The sequence below is a fragment of the Euprymna scolopes genome, chromosome 7 (genome assembly GCF_053919585.1).
Source record: "Euprymna scolopes isolate OS-2025 chromosome 7, ASM5391958v1, whole genome shotgun sequence".
NCBI lineage: Eukaryota > Metazoa > Mollusca > Cephalopoda > Sepiida > Sepiolidae > Euprymna > Euprymna scolopes.
Genome location: NC_136488.1, coordinates 23,047,209 through 23,065,357, shown reverse-complemented (window position 1 = coordinate 23,065,357; position 18,149 = coordinate 23,047,209). Strand labels below are relative to the sequence as shown.

General features: G+C 32.8%; 1 protein-coding gene across 7 annotated transcripts in view; it reads right to left on the bottom strand.

Annotated features, from left to right (window-relative positions):
• Window positions 1-18,149, bottom strand: part of LOC145279635 (uncharacterized) — a 396,470-nt gene that overhangs the window by 63,278 nt on the left and 315,043 nt on the right. For 2 of the 7 annotated variants that reach the window (XM_080130863.1, XM_080130864.1), the window contains exon 1: window positions 16,630-16,816. The exons of the other annotated variants lie outside the window; for them this stretch is intronic. The gene's annotated coding sequence lies outside the window, so the exon portion shown is untranslated. Of the gene's footprint in view, window positions 1-16,629; window positions 16,817-18,149 lie in introns of those variants that run through there. 7 annotated transcript variants of the gene reach the window in all.

Here is an 18,149-nt window from a genome sequence, read left to right as displayed (position 1 = left end):
TAGGAGTGGATGGAATAAGTTCATAATAATAAAAACAAAGTTATGTCTTGCCAGATATTGTTCCAATCTAATACAAACCAATTACTAAAAAAATAAAATAAAATGCCAAAATATATCCAGTTTCGAAAGTAACACATTAATAACTACTAAAAAGAAATATAGCTATAAAACTAAAAGAGTAATTGCTTTTGTCTTTGTCTCTAGCACTTTTTGTTTTGCTAGCATGTAAAACTGGTGTTAAACCAAATATAATGATGAAAGAAAACTTTCATTTTTAAATAAAAAAACAGAATGTTAACAAAAACATATACATAGATTGATTATTCTTTTGGCTTCACAGATTACTATTTCATGAATTAATTGATTGATTTTAATGTTATGGAGTCTATAGTGCGATTAGTGTGGAATGGCATTGAGTGCGATGGGGTTCAAAAGTCTACCGGTGACATAGATCAAACTACTTGGCTTCCATTGTCAACGCATGCACCTGCATACAGCAAGGAGTCAAGAGACAGATCTATGAGTGTATTTTAAGTGCAAGCTGGTTAACAGAGGTTACCACACCATACACATACTTTAAAATAAATAGGGGATGCACATGCGTTTGCTAGACAGTCCTGCTTGAGTTTGACAATCGACAGTCTAGAGTAATGAGAGAATCTTGATTGAAGATGAAAAAAGGAAAAAAATCTGAACCGATTCCGTGAGGCGAGATAGCTCTGTCAATAATAGAATCCAAATAAAGATCTCTCGAAACAATAAAATTAAGTCGTGTTTTTAGGGAGTAGGCATAAATCGTCACGACTGAAACGTTGTGAAAATAACACTCAAGATGAGAACAGCAATCCAAAGAATCTAAATAATATAAATAATCCTCATCAAAAAAATTCAGAAACAATAGTAAATTTGTTGTTGAAAAGTATTAAAGGAGACAAAACAATCAAGTTTTATTCAATTTTCCCTTTTGTATCATCTGCCAAATCTTCTCACTGACCTTTTGAACAAGTGCCAAAGCTCATTTTTTAGACAGAATAGAGAGATGCTCTCTTCGTTATTACAAACAATCCAAGGACATTAAAAATGCATTGTAATAACAATTTTCTGCTTATCACTTAAGTGAATTGATGTCATATCTACTTACTTCAATTAAGACTTATTACAAGTTGTTACATAACTCATAATAAAGTCGACCTCTTGTAAAATTTGACATCCCAATTTTGTATAAAAACATTTGGATTATTTTTTTATTGCTACTATTATATAGAAGTCATTGTGTATGTGTGTGTGTTCATTCCTCATAGGTTCCAAAACGGCTGAGCCTTTCTTTTGTAAATTTCATACAAAGCTAAGTTTGACAGTGTTCTTAGATATGTTTTATAAATTTAAATTCATCCGATAAGTATCAAAGATTGAAAAAATCCAATCTTTTTTTTCATTCCATTTTCAGCCCAAACAAAAGCTTTTCTCATAGATAAAAAAGAAAATTTTTACAGGGGAATATTTTACGTTACACCGGCCTAGAGAGATAATAAAATTTCAGCAAATTATTTCTTCTTAAAAAAAAACAAACAGATTTATTATAATCTGGACACTTAGTCGTAGAGCATTCAACTAAAGATCAAATGATCCCCTGTTCAAGCCCGAGTTTACCTCATCATTTTATTTCAATAGTTTCTTAATTAAGGAGTTCAATTTACGATAAAAGAGATAGCATTTAAAATCGCTGCAAATCATTTCTTCATTTGCATATTTTAAGGCTAAAACATTGATCTGAAATGGCCTTTCCAGAGCATTCAGCATCAAGCTCAAATATCAGTGGACGTGATATTGTAAACATTGTATTGGTGATGTAAATGATAGGTTATTTCGATGTTAAGTTTTATAACCTTTGACTGTGAAGAGAGGATGAAAAGAAAGTGTATAAAATAACAAGAGAGGAGTCAATATATAGTGAGAGAGGGTGAGAGTGATAGAGATAAAATTGGTAAGAGAAGTATCATTTGATGGAGTAATTGCAAATTACAGCTATCGAAAACAATTAAATTAGATTCTTTCCAAGTATAACTTAATTCCAGACCTAATGAATATCTTAGCATGTATTTTATGTTATTAAAATACAGAGAAGAAAGTCTTCATTTACATTTAGCATATTATGTATAATATATATGTGCTGCGTATAACACTGTTATTTTGTTGACACTTGTGTTTACTAATACCATAATGAAATAAAGATTTATTTAACATATGCAAACCCATATAAGACCAAACCTTCATGCATACAGGTTCGAATTCTATATGAGTCTCACTTTTTCTCTTTCTGAATTTTCTATGGTCCCAGCCACCAAATAAATAACCGTTCATGTAAAATTTTTAAAATAACAGAAAATCTAATAAAGCGAGATGAAGGAAGTGGAGAAGAACTTGATTGAATTCCAGCATATCAACTGGAGCAAGAGAAGACAATGAATGGAGAGATTTCAAGCTGAACACATATCTTAACAATACATCACGGAATTTGCTCAAAACACACATGTCCAGTTACTGGTTGTAGATAAATTTTCCACTTAAAAATCAAAATATAACAGAGTTTTTGTTTTAACTTTACTACATCGTATATACTCCTAATAAACTGTTGTTAAAGTTATCAATAGTATTTCATCAGTCATTTAATATTCTGTTTCCAGCTCACCCTAATTGTGGACTACACTTGAAAAGTTGAGAAAATTAGTTCCCATGGCTTCATAGGACAACTTCGTCTGTCTGCAGAGTACATAATGTAACCCTGTCTTATTATCTGATGATTATCATCTCTAATCTAACCTCTTTATATCCAAGAGCTGCCCACATTCAAAGAGGGAGGCCAGATCTGTTAATCCACGGATAGGTTGAATGCCACAAAACCAGAACGTTAAGGGTTGCATTCAGACCTCGCTTCTATCAGTTGATCATCACTGAAGCAAACATCTACTAATGCAACAATGTAAATCTTATACCTAGCCAGTTCTTTCCTAACGATCAAGGAGTGAAATGGCTTTCATTAGTTTTTTTTTTCTTTCTAATGTTGTGTTAGTATGAGCAGTCACCAACGACAAGTTGCTGGTCAGCTTCAAAGTTGAACAGGTATTTGTTAAAGTCATATTTTCTAGATGCTTATCAAATTTCCGGGTATCATTGCTACCATTTAGTCGCAATTTTGTCAATCAATGCTGTTACATGTAGATTACAGGTTTCAGATCAAAGTTTTTGTCTTCTAGATGAATGATCTAACACGATTCATGAGTCCATCAGGTCAAGTAGGGTAACCCAACACCTGAGTACTATATCAGGTATTTCTATTTCTGTTAGCATGAACAGTTGCCAGCAACAGGTTGTTGGTCAACTTAAAAGTTGAACAGGCATTTGTTTCAGTCACTTTTTCTAGAATCTTATCAAGTTTCCGAGTATCAATGCTACCATCGAAAGAGCTGGTTAGTCAAAGGTACAATGCTATTAGATGAGTCATGAATCAAACCATGTGTAAATTAATGAATGTACGATTTCTAGCTGCCACAAATACATATCATCACAGACACTCAAATATGTATATCTATAAAAAGTTGAGTTTTTCTCACACTTACGTTGATATTAAAAACCTACAATTTCTATTTAAAAATTATGAAAACGAATTTCTTAATATCCTCAGTCATGGATATGTGAGAGAATAAATAAAAATTCACTAATTTGCATATTCTTTGAAAAACGAACTTTAATTATTTATTCATTTTTTATAGTTTCTTATTGGATAATTGTTTTCATTTCCCTATTAGATTCACTTCTATTCGTGCATATTTTCTACATTGTGCATAATTGTGTAGCATTTAGGATAATAAAATTTTAGCACATGAACGTGTGTGTGTGTGTGTGTGTGTGTGTATATATATATATATATATATATATATATAGAGAGAGAGAGAGAAAGAGAGAACAAAGGAACAAACCAAGTTCCATCTTTATTGCGAGACTTTCTCTGGATTAATGAAATTAAGAAAACAAAACACCAGTAGAAATATTTGAAAATATATTTTTTTATGTAATGATATGTATGACCTTGTTCTATTTCAGAAACGAAAAAAGTCGTTGAAAATTCAAAAGGGGGGAGGACAGAGCCTTGTGAAAGAGACTAAATTTTTTTTATAACGTCATATAGCCGTTAATATATTTTAAAAGATATGATGCAATTCATATTCTTTTGGAACAAATATGTCCGTTATAATTCAAATATGGATGTGTAACTGAAATGAAATGTGTGTATTTTTGTTATATAATTTATTAACTGATTATATGTATTAATTATTATAGGTGATGTTTTCGATGGTGTGAGAGGGTTAACCTGTGTGTAAAATTAAATTATTTCTTTTAATAGATTAACTTTTCAGTTACACATCCATATTTGAATTATAACGGAAATATTATTGCAAAAAAAAAAATATATATATATATATATAAATTGTATCATATCTTTTTAAATATATTAACTGCTATATGATGTTATAAAAAAAAAAAAAATTTTACTCTTTCATAATGGTATGCCCCCCTCCCCACATTTTGAATTTCCACCGACTTTTTCTTTCTGAAATGAAACATGATCATACATTTCATTACATCAAAAATATATTTTGAAATATTTGTATTGGTGTTTTGTTTTCTTAATTTCATTCATCCAGAGAAAGTCTCGCAATAAAGACGAAACATTGATGAACACATAACTTGGTTTGTTCCTATTTTATCTCTCTATCTCGTCCGAATATTATTTCCATTATTCTCATATATATACATATATATATATGACTTTGTTTGTGTGTGTGCAGAACAATCTACCAAACTCCTCTCTCAATTTTTGGTCTGGAGACGTGAAACTTGATATGTAGGAAATTTTGACCTGTGGAACAATTTCGATTTGGTTTTCAGCTGGTAAAATAGCTAGTAAGGAATCAGAATTAAAAAAAAAAACAGTTGACTTTGGTAGGAGTAAGTACATATAACTATTTACTTCTACACATTCATAGCTTCAAGTTACTTAATTTTTAACTTTTGTTATCTATATGTCCATAGCTCAAACGGTAGTGACTAAGGCTGGAGTGCTAAATGATTCTAGCTGATGGCATCCAAGTCATATATTAAAAAAAAATTAAATCACTAGTATGTACTGTGTACATTATATTAATCCATAGAGAATTTATTCTGTAATAATAGATATGAAATCTGCATGAACTGAATTATCATATTTAAACATATTTTACAACTGGGCAACGTCAGGCAGCCGACTCGTGCATAGATAAATAACTGACCATATGAGGTTTCATGTCTTCTAGTGCAGTGTGTCTTTATATATCATCGCATTCATCTGACAAACATCATGTGAGGAAAATCAAAGATGATGAATTGAAATAATCACTCCAGACAAGACATGAAGCAACTTGATAGAAGAGTTAAAAAAAAGTACTACTTCAAAATAAAACCCAGTCAACAATAAGTGTGATATGAAAAAATTCTGACCCAGAAAACCACAATTCTTCCTCCCTTGTAAGAAACATCGCTCATGGAATGTGAGAACTAAAAGACAATATAAGGGAAGCAAGAGTTATGAGTTTGCTGAAAGTAAACAGGAGGTTCTACTTTCCTAAATTAACATAAAAAACACAGAAGAAAAGCTAACTCGATAAACCATGAACTTTCAAGTTCATACAAAGAGCAAAAGGCAATACGACTTACTTTCTCCTGAAGACTTTGAGATTGTTAAAATCAATTTCAGATAAATTAAGATAAATCTAGTTTATTTATCATCATTTTTTACTAATATGAAACTTGTAGAGATATCTGTACTCATAAATGATCATGTTATACGCTTAGACAACATGCACGTCTCCAAAGTTTGATATCAAGAAAGCAAAGAAAATGACTGAAAGACTACATAGACTGCAGACATCAGAGGTTTTGTCTTCTGGATGATCCAACGCAATTTACGAGCACATTATGCCAAGTGGAGTAACCCAACACCAGAGTACTATATCAGGTATTTCTATGTGATTGCATGGTGAAAAAAAAAAATTCACATACTAATAGGAAGTATGAAATTCACAAACGGTCCCCAATCACATGTATATCACTGTTAGGGGAGATAGCGATGCTAGGGTTTTGAAACTTTTGCAAGGTGTCGACGTCCTTCTACATACAGTACCTGCTTTTCTAAAAAGTCCCCCATCTCTTACTGGCTAGGTTCAACATTGTTTAACTTTGTCGATCCAACAAAAACTGGTGTTTCAACGTGATTATACCATATGTGCTGTTGAGTAAATGTTGAATTCAAATATATTCAAGTGTATTTTACGATCTGCCCCCCCCCGCTAGTATATAAATATATACATATATATTTATATATATATTCAATGACACTATACATAAGGATTCTGTTTGAAATTCCAAACATATTACTGAGTTCAGCAAGATACACCTGAAGTCAGGTCAGAAGAACATAAGCCGAAACGTTAAACATTCAAGATGAGAACAGTAGTACAAATAATTCAATTTATCAATCTTCATCTAAAAAATTTCGAAACAGACAATCATACACACACACACACGTATATATATATATATATATATATATATATATATATATATATATAAAAATATATATATATATGTATGTATATGTAGATTTTTTGAAACAATAAATACGGTTAAGTAGCGTCTTCGCCTAGAAGATCGTTTTACTTAAGAAAATCGCCCATATTTTATTTGGACGTATATAATATTTTTATTTATTTTCTTTTATTATTTTTAAAACAGCAATCTACAGGCAAGCATAATCATGTTTTAATAATTATAGTAATAATATTACGGCATAATCATGTTTGCTGCACCGGTTTCCATCAGATCACCGAAGTTCAGCAATGATGAGCCTGGCCAGTACCAGATGGGTGACCATTTTGGACTTCCAGGTGCTGTATGTGCTCACTGCTTATGATTCCAGTCGCCCTGGACGTCTCCTTGCTACTGGACTCAAACAGTGCCAATTTAAGAGATATGGTTTGGGATTGTACAAGCCTTGCCTCACATTTACACATGCAGCTGTCCCTACAGGCGGTATCCTTTATCTTTCGAGACTGAATGGAGGCATCGATATTAAGGAAAAAACGACAATATAAAGATATATACTTATGCATATAAATTTAATCATTCATTTAATAGGGAGATTACATCATTAGGGGTACAAGATATATATGCTCTTTATACATAGGTATTTTGAAGCCAAATGCTTCTCATCAGATGAGTAAAGGAGGTTGTATGTAACATATTCGAAATGTGCTGTCTAGCAATAACTACATTAGGAATGAAATAATTGGGTAAGAGAGTAAACAGTATAAAGCTGCTAAACTTCTCATGACCAACAATATGGATTTAGGTAAGCCCATTCTACAGCAGATATCTTAACTGCAATCTCTGAACATATATACCATCCACTGAATAAAGCAGGGGAGGGTAGAGCGGTAGCCCTAGATATATCTAAGGCTTTTGACAGGGTATGGCATGATGGTCTTCTCAGGAAAATCAGATCATACGGTATCACTGGACGAATACTTAACATAACTAAATCTTTTTTAAATAAGAGAAGAATCCAGGTTTTTCTCGACAGTCATACATCTAAACAATATGATATAAATTCAGGTGCACCTCAGAAGTCTATCCTTGGACCTTTATTATTCCTAATATTCATAAATGACCTCCCTGATAAAATTGTCTCCGAGATGGGTATATTTGCTGATGAAACCACGCTCTATAACAGGCACGAGAGGAAAACAAATATCTAAGGAAATTACAGAAATACTAGAGGAAGACCTCCAATTTGCAGTGGAATGGGGACAAAAATGGAGGGTCACATTCAATGCTGCTAAGACTAAGTTTGTTTCCTTCAATAATTACAAGAAACCTTCTCAACCACAAATAGCTATGACTAAAGATACATTACTGAAAGTACTTCTTTCAAACTCCTCGGCTTAATGTTCACAGGGAACATAGGTTGGAACAGATACATTAAAAGCATCGCCACGGCAGCTGTAAGGAAGGTGGGCTCTCTCTACTATACTAGACAGTTACTTATGCCTGAAAGTATCCTATACCTCTACAAGGGGCCACCATTCGCCCATGTATGGAGTATGGTTGTCACATTTAGGCTGGTGCACCTGCTACTAGTCTCTCGCCCTTAGACAGAGTTCAAAAGAGAGTCGCCAACCTGATAGATCCTTGTCATCCAAGCTTTAACCACTGTCCATTTGATGAAATGTTGCATCCCTCTGCCTGTTTTACAAGTACTTTAATGGTAGACGTAAATACCCCCGACAAACTCAACAAGCAGCCAAATCCAATCCCTACACAGTAGAGATCCCTAGATGTAAGAAGGCATTCTACTCTAATAGTTTCTTCCCCAGAACTGCTAGACCCTGGAACTACCTTCTGAGTTCATGTTTTCCCAACTGTACTGACATGCAGAAGTTCAAGTGTAATGTGAATAGACATTTTGCTGCTCAACTCCCTACATAATATCCCTGCAACTACTGTCCCCGATAATAGCCCCCCTACATCAAAGTGGCACTGTCTTGGTTGGAGTGAAAATGGAATAAAAAAAATGTGGAGGGAGAAAAGCTGGACAACTAAAGTTATTAAGGCAGTATAAGACAAAATTGGCATTATCACATAATTTCTCTAATTCTCCTTAGTTCCCTCCATATACTCGTGTGTGTGTGTGTGTGTGTGTGTGTGTATATATATATATGTGTATGTCAAGTCATGTCATATGCTACTGGTACCCAGTACTACTTGCCTCATGGTTGGTCATCAGCGACTAAACTGGTTCCCCCACCAGACTTGTTTGGTGAGGAGGGTGGCTAGTCTCCCTGAAGGATTAAAAACAAGACCTCTCAAAGTGTGAATGAACCCCTTTTCGGGATTAACGGCCAACTAGCACTGTATGTGTTTGTGTGTATGTATGTGTGTGTTGGGGTGGAGAGGGCTCCCATAGGCCGTGGTGAAGGCAACCTTTCTAGGAGAAGCAAATCTCTTATTTAAAAAACCATAAAGTGAGAGACCAGTACCCGCATTAAGTTGGTCTGCAGTTTAACTTGTTGCTGGCTATCTTGCTCTTGCTTGTTGCTGGATCTCAACATTTTGAACCGAGAGAGCAACTTAGCTGTCGTACATCATCTGTGTATAGATACTCCCTCAGGCATTTGTCTATTAAAATGGTCCTATGGCGATGGAAGTCATTTTTGAGCTCAAGGACTTTAAGTGTCTGAGGGAGTGGCACTCGTCTGACAAGAGACGTTGCAATCATCATCATCATATCACACATAGACAAACAAATGTAGATGCGCACACACAGAGAGATGTATGTGTGTGTGTGTGTGTGTGTGCCTCCAATATTCCTAAACTGTTTTAAAATGCTTTTGAATTGAAAGTGAAAAGATGGACAAATAGAGATAAAAAGTGAAAAGTGTGTGGGGGGGGGGGCTAAAAGAATAAAAACAATGCAACAGACAGACGTGCGAGATGTTAGGGTTGCGGTTGGTGGATGTTGTCCCTTTGTTGACTTCTGCCTACCTGTTGCCATCTGCTGGGTGTCAGCTGTCTTAATCCAAATGAATTACCTATGACAATAACAGACAGTGGAAAAAACAAAAACAAACAAAAAACTTTTACCCTCAAAAGTGATAAAGAGAGATTCTTTGGCTTCTTTTGTTTTTCTCAAAGGATGAAATGAAAAAGTAAACAACCTACTTTGAAAACGTGGTTGCTCATTATCGAGGGGGAGGAGGACGCAAAAAAAAAATATAAATTAAAAGAAGCGTAAAAAAAATAAACTGGAAAGATTACAATTGTTTTTGTACTTATTTGATTTTTTAAATTCTGTTTTGTTAGAATTAATTTACCCCACCCCCTTCATCTGATAGAATGACAGATAGGACCATGTAACGATTGCTAACATCCCTAGTGAAAGTAACTGCATGGATCTGTCAAGACTAGAACGTAGAAATGTTGCACTCATGTGCCTATTTTACAAGTATTTTAATGGAATGTGCTCTGATGAACTCCAAGCCCTTGTACCCACCTCTACGTAAATACCCCCCGACTAACCTGACATGTAGCAAAATTCCACCCCTACACTGTAGAGATCCCTACATGTCGGAAAGCCTTTTACTCAAAGTTTCTTCCCTTGAACCGCTAAACTTTGAAATTCCTTCCTGGGTCCCTGCTTTTCTGACTGTACTAACATGCAGAAGTTTAAGTGTAATGTGAACAAAAATCTTGCTGCTCAACTCCCTATACAGTATCTCTGCAAATTTTGTCCTAAATAGTAGCCCCTTACATCCAAATGCCACTGTGCCTTGTTTGGGGTGAAAAACCAGTAATAAAAAAAATGCATTGTGGTGGTTGAATCGCGGACTAATTTCTACAAACTAAAAAGAAAATGGCTTGAATTGCTACTCTCTTTCTCTCTCCACTTTGTTAGGATTCACTTTTCTTGTCCCTTCCTTAAACAAACAAGTTTTCACATGAACGTGTTTAAGCCAAAGTATTTTCAGCCAAAGAAAATCTTTTTCAATTCCTCAAAAGTAACACGTACATGCGAAAATAATAAGCCAGTGCAAAATTAGAAACTTCTATAAGACCTGGTTAGAAAAATCAGTTTTCCCCAGATTTCACCATCTAGTCGACACCTAAAAGAATCCAAGAATATTGTTTTGTTGTTTTTTGTTTTTTTACAAAGGAGTTACTACTTATCAAGTCCCAAAGGCCACTTGAGGATAAGGGTTAATGGGTATACATTAGTCAATGGGGTTATAGCATAATAATCATAAGTAGTGGACATTTTGAGAATTGGATTACTTAGGGGGACGATTCATCAAGAACTTGTTACGTTGGACTTGAAGACAACAACACCCGTGCCTTCAGATAAATTAGATGAAAAACTGATTATAATAACCTAGATAAAAAAGCACTCCTAAAAACTATTTGACATTTGAGATATATAGAAATTATTAGTGATTCAAAATGTTCCTGCTTTGATGTTAACATGGATGAGAACATATCCACAGGATTCTGCATTCACAAAGATAAAGGTACAAAACAAATATCACAATTAATTTTTCAATCTGTCCACAGAAAAATATTTATCGGTATGAAATCTCAATGTCTAAATCTTCATCTCCCCTCCCCCATAGCGGGATGATAGTGACATAACCGTCAAAAAGTGGGATTGAAGAGCCACCGCCCTAGAGGAAGGGAACTCTAGTCTGCAAAAAATACCTGGGCAGACATTTTCAGTAGGAACGCCTCACCAATAAACTAGCTACTTCTCAAGGGAAGAAGTCAAAGTCTGTGAGGGTGGACCTCTTAGAATTGCATAGGACCAAAGCCATACCTTGGTCAACAGAGAAAAGTCCATTGCAATAATACTGGTGGCTTTGGGACTAAGAGAACAGCACCAATATAACCCTAATTTTTCACATATGTGCCCATTAGTCGAATGGAAGTGTGATTGATAGAAGGGAGGTAAAAGTTTAATCTTTAATTAAGAAAGCTGATGAAACCACGTGACTTGCAGAAAAGGGGAAATCACTCTTTTCAGCTGACAGCTCAAGCAGACAGATGTGAAACATAACCTAACAAGATGAGTTATGTATTTGTATGTCTATCTGTATCTGACCGGAAAGTCTAGAGATCCATCAGTCTATTTGTGAATGTTGCGCGTTTGCATCAATAAACCTCTTACAAAAACTAAGTATTAACGTCCAAGTGATTGTATTAATATAGATAAAAAAAAAACTAGGTTCTCAATGAAAACACGTGTATAACCTCTACTTATATATAAAAGGCAGTTTGTCTGTGCCTATGTATGTGTGTATGAGAGAGTTTGTTCCCTATGGACTTCGAAACAACTGGGATGATTTTTTAAAAATTTCACACAAATGTACTTTATTTCTGGGATGCTATTAGATGGGTTTTGTATCAAAAATCGATTTTTGAAAAAATTTGAATCTGATTAAAGAAGGAAGAGTCGGACTTTAACCAAAGTTAACACCCTTAAACAGCCTAACATCACAAGTGCATTTGAGAAGTTTTATCACTGCACAAGCAGAAGGGCCCGGTGTATAAAATCAGCATACACGTTTCTGCACCATGCTATTTTTTAGATAAGATTTTCAAGTTAAATTCAATTTTCATGGTATTGTTTATATATTAAATTGTTCAGTGAAAGTACAGAATAGTTAACAAAGACCCCCCCCCATCCATGCTCAGAATGGCTTCCTAAGTAATAGCATTATTATTTCAGCATAGTCTGTAAAATTCACAAACACCATACATATATATATATATATATATATATATATATATATATATATATATACTAGAAGGGAGACCCGATATTGCCCGGGATTGAATGATGATCAACAAATATTTCACACTCCTATATTTTTATTGTCATCAAAATCCGTGAAATCGCCCGTGGGGAAAAAACTTCACATGCCTCCATGCAGTAACTTAGTCCAAAATATGTTATTCTACATTTCACTCTTATATTTTATATAAACTTCTTTCCAGGTAACAAAAAATAAACATTAAGAAATTTATGTGTGGGGTTTTAACCTACACAACACGTTATGCAAAAAAAAAGTATTAAAAAAAAAACCATGTAAATTTTCAAGTCTTACAAAATTCTTTGCAGTTAATGAAAAAAAATTAAGAAAATTACGTGTGGAGTTTGAACCTACAGTCCATATTATGCAAAAACAAAAAAACACGCTATCAACTTACTCACAATAGAATTTTCACAGCCCATTGTTCTCTCATTGTTACTAAGCGACAACATGGAAAAAATGGCTTTACGATGGTAAATTAAAATAATGGTATCGATTCCGAGACAAAACTTAAGATCACTCCCAGACTTATACACTAAAGTTCTGTAAATTTTAAAGAAAAATCTGTTTAGCCGTTTTGGAGTCTAAAGGAACGAACTCACAAACACAAAGTTGCATTTATATAATTGTAGTGATATATATATATATATATATATATATATATATACTAGCAAGACTACCGGCATCACCTGATATCCTATGAATTCCATAGATTACAGAAAACAAAAAAGTTTTTAAAATTTGCATAATATTTTAATTTGAAATGTCTAAGTTCAGTTTGTGAAAAATCGGAATAAAATCTTTGAACGCACAACCTTTGTCTCTATGTACATTGCACTGGACGATTAATCTATGCTGGAAAATACAAATGGTAACACTTTTAAATACATAAACCAGATTGTCTTTTTTTTTTCTCTTTTTCTCTCTCTTTAGAGTTGAATGCAAGCCAGCCACTTATCAAATGGTAAGAAAAGGGGGAGCAACAGTTAATGAATTGGTGAATAGCAAAAAGTTGTCTGTTATTAGATTAGTGGATGGTGGCAGAGTTAGGACTTCTGACAGTAAGAATAAATCTTATTTGCCTCCTTTATGACTAATCAAAAATTAAATATTGTCAGGATTAAATATTAAAATCCATGAAATTGATTTAAAATATACATATGTTTTTGTTTTTAACAACACTGATCAATTTTTGGCAGACATGACTAACAAAGAAGATTTAATTATCTACATTGTGAAAACGCTATTAATCACAAAACTATGGAGGAAAAATTGTCTTTACTTACACACACACACACACATTATATATAAGAAATAATGGTCTGAAGCCAGAACATGAGAACAACAAAGGGAATTAATTACATAGCTAAACCTTTTAAAATAGAGCAAAGCATATAAATTAAAACCAGTTATCCTGAAAGCAAAGATAAGTAATCAGCTCAACAGAGGGGAGTTAGATCACCTAGAGCCAAAGAAGATTAAATGGGAGGTAAATGAAATTAATTGATCATAAAAATCATTTACATATGTTCAAAGAAGTCAAGATAAATACATGTAAATGATCTTATATTAGTTTAGTAATTTAATTTCTTTCTCTCTCTATGGACTCTCCCATCGATTTCAATGTATGAGATTCCACCACAATAACTAAGTTGTTCAGAAATCCACACAGATAATTTGTTTATGGTGATGAAGGCTGTGTGTAGAACCAACTACACTTTTACTATTACTACTAATCTTTGTCGGTGCAATGGCTGCCACAAGACAGCGCATAGAGTAGACCACAGATTTTTATATAAGATTACCCTTCTCCTAGATGCATGTCTTAACGAAGAAGTACATCTCTCCCAGTGAATTAATGCACCACCCATTCGACGTATATATATAATCAAAAATAATTGTTAATATTTATTTCAATAACCAGTTGATAGTTATAGATGTGTGTGTGTGTGTGTGTGTGTGTGTGTGTGTGTGTGTGTGTGTGTGTGTGTGTGTGTGTGTGTGTGTGTGATGACAGTTGTATGCATATATACATTTTTACATATTTTGGAATTTCAAAGATGAGGATTGATAAATTGTATTTTGGGGGTTATTCGAATTACTATACTCATTTTTGATGTTATTCTCACATTTCGACCAATGGAACCTCTGACCTTTTTCAGGTGTATTTTGTGAATGTGTACATAATTCCAAATGGAACCATTTATTTAATCCATGGAGATAACATATTTTTGTTTCATGAGCCATGATAGGTTAGACGTCTTAAGTAATTTGTAATTGCAATCTTAGTATCATCCACACGGAGCATTGAACCTCCATCTTCCAGAAGACTGTTACCCAGAACTGATACTTACTTAGCATTCTATCCATTATGCCACGGCTCGTTATGGTTTGACAAAACGTTTCCAGAATTTGACAAGATACACCTGAAGGTCAGAGGTTACATCAGTCGAAATATTGTGAGAATAACATCCAAGATGAGCACAGTAATTCAAATAATCCAAATTACATTTTTACATTATTCAGACTACTGTTTCATCTTAAGCGTTATTTTCACAATGTTTCGGTTGATGTAACCTACAGCCTTCTTCGGGTGTATCTTGTTGAACTCAGGAATCTTTCTGTCAAACTTGGGAATCTGCACAGAATTCAAAATGGAACCTTACATTCAATCTACGAGGATAACAGGCTCATGTGAAGAAGGCTAGAGGTCACATCGGTCGAAACGTTGTAAAGATAACACTCAAGATGAGAACAGACGTCTGAATATTCCAAATAATATGAATTATCAATCCTCATCTTAAAAACTCAGAAACAATGTTTACAGGTAAAAAGAAAAAAAAATCTTATATCACAGATGAAAAAAGCAATGATAAATATTATTTAACATAATTTCATCCTTTTTGTTTTTAAACAAATATTTAATGTAGTTGCAGTGAACAGCACATAGATCGTGAGTAACCAAACTAGAACCCACGGATAAAATCTCTCGAGCAAGATGATCTTGTTCAGCCTGTAAACTAAAAAAAAATTAAAAAAATAGACAGAGGAGACCATAATAAGTAACATATTTTACATATTAATCCAATTTTCATAATTGTATTTATTAAAATATTTTGAATATAAAGAAAAAAAATCGTTTTTTGGATAAATATATGAAAAAATAAAATCATCACTGCATTTTGGATTTCATTGATAAAAAAAAAATATATTTTTTTTAACTGAATATTATCTATAAAATAGCAGACCTGTATTCACCTATATTTTGAATTTCTAAATTTAACACATAAATCTAAATGCGTGCTAATGTATTAGAGCAGTACCAATTTTAAAGATTAATTTTGAACCCTTCAAACCTGCAGAATTAAAAAATGGTTTGAAATCCAACGTTAGTCCTTTTTTTTTTATTCATATACATTAATTAGAATTAATTTTTAAGAATACAATTTTTCTTTTCCGCTTTCGTTGATTTAAAATAAACCAAAATTAAAATGAAGAATTGTCTTTTTTTAAATGATCATAATTATACATTAATGTGCATTAAAAAAAAGCAAAGGCAGATGATAGACCATTTTCGATTGTGTAGATTTTAGCGTCCAAATTTCATCTTTTAAATTGGTACCACTCTAATACCATCTTAAACATATATATAATTTGGGCCTTTCCAGAAACAAAAAGGTTCTTATCCAGAATTCAACCTCATTAAAAAGCAAAAATACAGAAAATCTTTTAAATTCATGTAAATTAATGAAGTAGATTTTTGTTTATAGAGAAAATCATTTTGTTGCAATTTTTAGCGAGTTTAACACTACATTGTAGCCATTACAACACTGGTTATGGTTTCGGTAGTTCAAATCGAGTTATCTTCTTACTTATTAAACATGGCTGATCAAAATACAACATTTCACTTAGTAATTAAATTTGATTTTCTTAATTAAAAAAATACTTGATCAATTTACATGATTTTTATTTCTGAAACATAATATTTTCGTTTTGTGAAGAGTGTGTACAGCATAAAGGTTTTCTTGTATTTTTATTTTTTAATTAGGCTGAATTATGAACTTGTACAAAAAAAAAAAAAAAAAACGAGTTTGGAAAACACTGACATAGATCAATAGTGAAAATATCAGATCGAAAATTACATTTAAAGTTTAAAAGTTATTGATTCACTTACAGTATCCAACACATTAATTTCCAAACGTCGATGAAAACCGTATCGCTTTCTTAGTTTTATAAGGCCAAAAGAGAACCTTGTAATTTTGTATAAATTTGCTCCGATTTATCTCAGAAATTATTCTCGAGCAAGAACAAAAAAAATTACAGAAACGTAAGCTGTTTCTGTCTTTGAAGATGAACACGAAATGAAAAAAAAAAAAAATTATAGGTTTCCGCCCACTTTTTTCTTTCTTTTCTTTTTAAAGATTGTTTCATTCTTTTGCTTAAAACTTTCGGCATATTTTTTTTTTTTTTTTTTTTTTTTCACTTGCTTGTTTGTCTTAATTTCTTCATTCTTTTCTATTAAATCCCATTCATCTTTTTTTCTCTCTTTTTTCATGTATCAAGTTTTCTTTAATCTTAATTTCATTATTTCTTTTTTGACTTTTCCTGATCCATGCAATGCAAGTTATATAAAAAAACAACCTCTCACTGATATCTACACCTCCATTTCTCTCTCTCTCTCTCTCTCTCTCTCTCTCTCTCTCTCTCTCTCTCTCTCTCTCTCTCTCTCTCTCATTTACTCTTCATTCAATCTCTTACTCTATTCTCTCCAATAAATAATTTTAAAAAAAAATTCTTCCCACTCCAATGTCTACATCTTTCTTTTCTCCTTTTTTATTTACCCCCTCCATTCAATCTCTTACTCTATCCTCTCCAATGAATTTGAAAAAAAAAATTCCTTCCATTCTAATGTCTATACCTTTCTTTTCTTCTTTCTTAATTACTCCTATTTAACCTCTTACTCTATCCTCTCCAATAACTCCAAATAAACCTGTTCTTTTACTGTCTGTTTTCATTTATCACTTTTTCTTTTTCCTTTTTTAATTTTGTCAGGTATTATTTTGCTGGTTTCATTTTTGTCAAACCATCTCAAAGCAACCTTCTAACACATACCGTTCTTAACTTTTATTTCTATCTATCTTTAAATTAATTAACTACTAACCTCCTCTCGTATTTCCGGAATGAATAATGACCCCTTACTGTCCCTTTAACCCCATATTACTATTTTTATTCTTATCTTTTAATTTAGACAATTTTCAAGTTATAAATAAAAATAAAATGTCGCTTTTATTCTTCATGGCGGATATTAGTGTAAACTCCTTTCAATTTATAATATTATAAATAAAACAAAGTCAAATGTTTGTATTATTTGGATTCTTTAGACTACTGTTCTCATCTTGAGTTTGTTTGTTTTTTTTTTTTTTTTTGTTTTTTTTCAAAGCATTTTGGTTGATGTAATCTCTGATCTCTTTCAGGTGTTTCTTGTTAAATGCGGGAATCTTTCTGTTGAAATGGAGAATCTGTATGGAATTTCGAATGGAACTCTTTATTTAATCCACCAGGGTAGCAGGATAGTATGCTCGTTTTGTCAGCCATTACTGAATAGAAATACCAATTAATTCGCAATTGCATTTTTAATGTCGCCTGCACCATACTTGAACCTTCAACCTCCAGAAGAATTACAACTAATTTTTA